This window comes from Cyprinodon variegatus, unplaced genomic scaffold (genome assembly GCF_000732505.1).
Source record: "Cyprinodon variegatus isolate N-32 unplaced genomic scaffold, C_variegatus-1.0 Scaffold120, whole genome shotgun sequence".
NCBI lineage: Eukaryota > Metazoa > Chordata > Actinopteri > Cyprinodontiformes > Cyprinodontidae > Cyprinodon > Cyprinodon variegatus.
Window position 1 is genome coordinate 177,348 of NW_015150573.1, and position 6,716 is coordinate 184,063.

General features: G+C 37.3%; 1 protein-coding gene across 2 annotated transcripts in view; it reads right to left on the reverse strand.

The window, feature by feature from the left end:
• Positions 1-6,716, reverse strand: part of mpp7 (membrane protein, palmitoylated 7) — a 150,729-nt gene that overhangs the window by 99,754 nt on the left and 44,259 nt on the right. The window contains exon 1 of one of the 2 annotated variants that reach the window (XM_015375519.1): positions 5,277-5,376. The exons of the other annotated variant lie outside the window; for it this stretch is intronic. The gene's annotated coding sequence lies outside the window, so the exon portion shown is untranslated. Of the gene's footprint in view, positions 1-5,276; positions 5,377-6,716 lie in introns of those variants that run through there. 2 annotated transcript variants of the gene reach the window in all.

A 6,716-nucleotide genomic window follows, 5' to 3' on the forward strand; every position in this document is an offset into this window, starting at 1 on the left:
GCCCCTTCCCAAAATTACTTCAACGGAAGGTTTCCAGATGGATATGATCAATATTGCTAAAGTACTTTCACACCTAACGGCTAAACGCACCACTGCGTCACCACCTAAACATGGCGAACCTGGATTTACACAGAGTCATGGTGGTTTATGTATCATGAAAAGCTAAAGAAATCACAAGAATTCACAATATTCTTCCTAGACAGAACCAGTTTGGAAAGAGGGCCTAGCAGCACTGCCAGGAACACCTTCAGACTTCAGTCTAATCAGGACCTGAAACTCTCCCAATTAGGGAAAGGATCACCTGGACAGCAGAGATAAGATGAGCTGGCATTCTAGTGCTTAGAAAGGAGGAGATTACAGCAAGAGCCCAGACATAGAGTGTCTCAGAGCTGGGCAGAGGCGGTCAGAGCTGGCAGCAGTTGACTGAGGCTAGCTCTGGAAGCTAAGAGAAGGAGGTCGGAGGAGGAAAATTGTAAATCGGAGCACTTTTTGCTGGCTGAGAGCGCCAGTGCTGGGGAGAGAGAGCAGCTGGCCAGAGTACGACGAATAATGAACGCTTTAACAGTCCTTCTAGGGTAAATTAGGAAAGCTTTTTCAAAGGCCACTGTTGTCGGAAAATTTGGATTTCTCTCCTATTATATATGAAATTATCCAATTTACTCACTATAAAAGTTTTCACTCAGTCTGTTTCTCTCTCAAGGCCACACAATTCTCTGTAGGATGGTGTTTGTAGAACAGACATTGCTTCTTTTTCACATAACAAATCAGATTCTTTCTCAAGATTTATTAATGACATGTTACTGTTTAACCAAACTGTCTGTAGTTTGTTTTGACTTTGACTACTTTTGCATTGTTGTAAGTAAGGGAGAACGAACGCTGCTCTAGCAGAACAGGGCAGAATGCTGTACCATAAGGGCTGTATAATGAACTGTTCTCTCTTTGCAAAGATATGAATAAATGTGCCAACTGAGTGAAATCCATCGATCTCCGTTTATTAAACTAGGGTGAATAGTTGAATACTTTTTTCCCATGACAACCACTTAGAAATGTCTTACAAGCATTCCCTACGCGACATTTTGCAATCACCGTTTTTTTTTCTCGATTTTAATTCAAAAAAGCTTCATCTCCACTGTTATCCTTCACCTTACATTACAGCCACATCTAGTCCCTGATTGGTTGTTGCAATACAAAAATGCACAAAAAAATGTGACTTTTCAATCCCTGCAAATTGTACTTTTCATCCAACTCAGGTGATTCCATCTTGTTCACGGTAATGCTACGTAACGGCTAAAAACAATGGGCGACTGGGCCTTTCAAGCCGCAGCTCCCTGTCTGTGGAATGCCCTCCCAGACCACCTTAGGGCCCCCCGGTGGATTGTTTTAAGAATGGACTGAAAACTTTCCTTTTTAGAAATGCCTACAATTGCTGATTTTAGATTTTTTTTAATAGGCTATGTATGCATTTGAATGTATTGATTTTAATGATTGTCTTTTTACTGTGTTTTTAATGTTATGGTCTTTTAACCTTGTTTTAATTTTCCCTTTTTTTTTAAATGTAGCACTAAGAGATTTGAAGTCAAATGTAAAGTGCGTTACAAATAAAATTCATCATTATTATGATTATTAATGCCTAAAAAGAAAACATTTCCCCTCACTACATGTGCATCCATCACCTGACAGCGCTGTAATGACGTAGAGTAATCACTCCAGGCGTGAAAATGAAAGATTAAAGATTAACCGCTTTAAAAAAAAACAAGAAGAAACAGTTTTGCTACAGAAAACTGTGCTTTTAACTTTAAAATTAATTCTTCACAAAATGACCTAAAACAACTTCAAAAATAAATTTAAAAAAAAGCATTTTAAGTTAACATAAGTCAAACAGATTTAACTGGCTACCAAACAAGCAATACTGACATTGTTTTATAAGGCTAAGCAAATGATTTACCCTTTGACGTAGACATGGATAATAAAAACTAATCCTTATTCCGGGTCATAAATCTACCTTCAACACAATACAATACATTCCTACATATTTGACATCTATTGCTTCTTGTCTTTTCTTGATCCAGAGCTCTTAATCCTTCCTGGTGTTTTACTTAATTTCTGAATGTGTCCCAAACTGACCTCTGAAGTGATGTACATGGACCAGGAAGAGGCTGAGTGATGCATTCAAGAGCTTCGTACACAGAAGTTTATACTTTGAAAAACTAATAAAGGAATTTACCAAATATGATGCTTGAAAAAGTTTTCTTTAAAGGTGCAAAAACGTACGGTAATAAAAAAGGTCGGCACTATGAACCTCGTAAACCACAGGTTATGAAATTGTATTTCATTTTCATGACTTGGCGTAAATAAAGATAATGTAAATAATGTATAGAGCAAAATTAAATTTACTTCTTTGAGGTGTGGAAAGCTTTATTAAATTATCTAAGTCTAAATATGAAAATTTGCAGGTTTGTAAATTTACACTAAGCTAGAAAAGAGACTAAAAAGGAGTAGAGCTAAAACAATTAATCAGATTGATTATTGAAACAATTGTTTAATTTCGTAATGGAAATTTCATTGTTACTTTCATGGAAAGCATCAATGAAATAAAATAATCTTATTCTAAATAAATAATTACTTTAAAACTAACATATATTTTTACTTTACTGTCATATGCATTAGAATCTAGAAAAGTTCTCCTTTCCTTAAAAGCACCTAACCATTTTAATGTAAAAAAAAAAGAATCAGGTGAAACACTTTTTTGTTTATGATCACTTTACTCCGGAGGTAGCTTAATTGTTTTAATAGAAAGTAACTAACCAAAGTATCAAGCTTTTCATGGATTTTTATGGGTATATGGAATAAAATTTTTATCTAGGTGTGTTATTCTTTTTAAAGGATTTTTAACTAAGTTATTTGCATTTTTGATTATTTACTCATAAAATAAGCTTACATAAGAAAAAGAACTATCTGCAGAATGTAACTTTTTTTTTTATCCAGGTACAGGATTACTCTTAAGAATTATTGATAGAATAATATATTAATAAAAAAAATCCTTTGTCACTGCACTAGTTGACAACTACGGAGCCCCTAAAGGGACATGGAGAAAAAAAATAAACTTTTGCGAGATCCAGCAAAACTTTTGCGAGATCTTGCAAAAAATTAACTTTTGCGAGATCCCGCAATACTTTTGCAGGATCTCGCAAAAGTATTGCAGAATCTTGCAAAAGTATTGCGGGATCTTGCAAAAGTATTGCGGGATCTCGCAAAAGTATTGCAGGATCTCGCAAAAGTATTGCGGGATCTCGCAAAAGTATTGGGGGATCTCGCAAAAGTATTGGGGGATCTCGCAAAAGTATTGCGGGATCTCGCAAAAGTATTGCAGGATCTCGCAAAAGTATTGCGGGATCTCGCAAAAGTATTGCGGGATCCTGCAAAAGCATTGCGGGATCTCGCGCAAAAGTATTGCGGGATCCTGCAAAAGCATTGCGGGATCTTGCAAAAGTATTGCAGGATCTTGCAAAAGTATTGCGGGATCTCGCAAAAGTATTGCAGGATCTCGCAAAAGTATTGCGGGATCCTGCAAAAGCATTGTGGGATCTCGCAAAATTATTGCGGGATCCTGCAAAAGCATTGCGGGATCTTGCAAAAGTATTGCAGGATCTCGCAAAAGTATTGCAGGATCTTGCAAAAGTATTACGGGATCTCGCAAAAGTATTGTGGGATCTCGCAAAAGTATTGTGGGATCTCGCAAAAGTATTGCGGGATCTCTCAAAAGTATTGCAGGATCTCGCAAAAGTATTGCGGGATCTCGCAAAAATATTGTGAGATCCCGCAAAAGTATTGCAGGATCTCGCAAAAGTATTGCGGGATCTCACAAAAGTATTGCAAGATCCTGCAAAAGTATTGCGAGATTCTGCAAAACTATTGCAGGATCTCGCAAAAGTATTGCGGGATATCGCAAAAGTATTGAGAGATCCTGCAAAACTATTGCGGGATCTCGCAAAAGTTCTTTTTTACCCCTCCATGTCCCTTTAGGGGCTCCGTAGACAACAATAAATGTGAGGATTTCCTGAAAAAACATTTTTTTTTAATGAATTTAAAGTTATTGAAGTTTTAGAAGGAGCACATCTCATTCATCACCGTCAAACATTATACGGTTGCCCCATCACAACTAAATCCTTAGATTCTGGTGTTTGAAAACATCGTCAATTATAGTTAATGATCTTAACAAATTTAAAATCTTAAACATGAAACATTTGGTACGGATAATGATGAACAACATCATACTGATCATCGTGAAAAACTAAACAGACATAGATATGACACCATTTCTAACCTACCGCATCGTATTTATCCAACTAAGCTAACAGATCCAGAACTCTGGAGGAGGGGTACGTGGAGCAGGGAGGATATAAAACTCAACTAGACACATGAAAGAAAGAGTTCTGGTCAGAGGCGAGCAAAACTGAACTGCCTCCATGGAAAATGCCAAGCCAACACCGCACGTTTCTCAACATGTAGATGCATCATTCCAACAGTACACCATAGTGGTAGCAGCATAATGTTTAGGGATGCTTATTTATCAAGGACAGGGTAGCTAGTAAAAGCAGATGTGGAGATAGGCAACCTACGGCAAGACTTGCCGTCTCCTGGGAAAACGTTTTTGTCTTTAGACGAGCAAAGCGGGTACAGACGTACAATAAGTTAACGGACCTGAGGCTGTATCTGCAGCTAAAGGTGGATCTACAGAGTAGTTTCTATTGAAGGTTAAATATAAATATATCCTACATTTCTTTAGTTTCTTAGTTGTAACAAAGAATATTACTTCCACATGACATTATTATTTACTTTGTTACGGTGTGTTCCTTAAAATACAAATAAAAAACAATGAAGTTTGTAGCAGTTTAGTAACAAAAATACAGGCGCATCAAACTGCATTAATAAATATATAAGGTCTAAGTGTTTTTTTTTCACAAATTGGGGCTACAATTTTATCCCATTCAATTTCCACAAATCGCTGAATGAATTTTATTAATTCATTGCACAATTCTACAGAATCTCTGCAAAAATGCACTGGAATCCAGAAACAAAACAATATTACCTTTATAGGACAAAAATGAAATGAGGTTTCCCCAAAGGATACAGTGCCTTGGTGTTTCTGTGAGTATAAGCAAACATGAGAACCTAGTAGCTTCCCTTTTAAGAACAAACATGATCCTAACGTTTATCACCACTGGCAAGAAGAACTAAAAAAAAAAGAAAGATAGAAACTACGAGCAGAGACTTACCAGATCCCTTTCCTCAATAAAAACGCTTCCAAACAAGAGCAAGAGCGAAAACACAATTAGAAGCCGACTCCTCACCACCAGCCCGCCCGCCCGCCCGCCGGCTCAGTCTCAGCTCACCTGAACAGACCTGAAACTCTAGTTTTTCTTTTTTTTTTGTTTTCTAGCCCTGCTTCCTTAAAGCCTCGTCTGCTCCACCCTTTTCACTACAAAACCTGCTCATGTGTAAACAAAAAAGACATCAACCATTTTAATTTTCTGTACATTTCTTTTGGTCAGTTAAAACCCCCCAAAAATGTAGCTTCTACATGTATTTCTCAAACCTGTTTTGGCTTGGATGGTATTTTTTTTTTATCAAAACAAATTAGAGGTAAATTTTATTCTATAAATCATACTGTAAATACATGAATCTTCTAATTATGTACTTCAAGAATATGTTTTAGGAAAACTACTTGAAAAATAAGAGATCCTGCTGTTATGATGCGTTTCAGCAAATGTAATAACTTCATCCTACCACTAGATGGAGCAATATCCTCGTTAAATAATGGTTTCAGGGCTGTTAAACAACCAAATATTAATTTGTTTTAATACTATAACCCCTTTTAGTTTCCAAAGATGCCCTTTAAACTGTGTAGGTTTGTAAAAGTGTGTTTATTTTTTTATCTCCATCCAATAAGATCAGCAGCAACGATACAGCATCTCAGTATTGATCTTTTTAATGTCTGATTGTATCTTTAAGTTTACTACAATATCAAAAGAAAGCATCCTTAATTCCAGCTTCTTGCTGAATATTTGAAACAAATGATTGATTCTGAAAGAAAACTCAATAGCAAGAAACATTTACGTTCTCTATTGTGTTCATCCTCTTGCCTTAACACCTCTTCTACTCCTTTGTCCGTGTCCCATCTCTCCCCTCTGGTTCCCATGCAGACACAGCGACTCTTTGTCTCTCGCTGACCCAGTAACGAGGAAGGGGTGTAACAGTTGCTATCAGTCTCTGCTGATACATTCCAGCATCACCCTCTCTCTCTCCATTTGCCACTGCTAAGTATTCACACCCCAATACTTTTCCCACACTATGTTATGGTCCAGTTATTTCACCCAAAGCTGCTCAACCAGACCTCATTTTGTGAACGACCATCAGCTGTAACCACAGTCTTGATTCTGTCCATCTCTGAAAGCCTAGTAGATCTCGTTTGGGTTTATTCTTCCATTCATCTCTGCAGATTCCTCTCAATTCACTGAGGTTGAATGGCAGCATCATTATCTGAAAATAAAGAATCTTTCCCAAGACGTTTATATGGATTTTATCCTAACCGGCTCAGCTTGTACAGAGACTCGTCACGCTTGTTCACCCATGTAAAGGGCCCCAACTCCATACTCGTGGTTCGCCCCCTACAGACCACCATAAGGGACACGGTCAAATGCCTTCTTCAGCTCCAC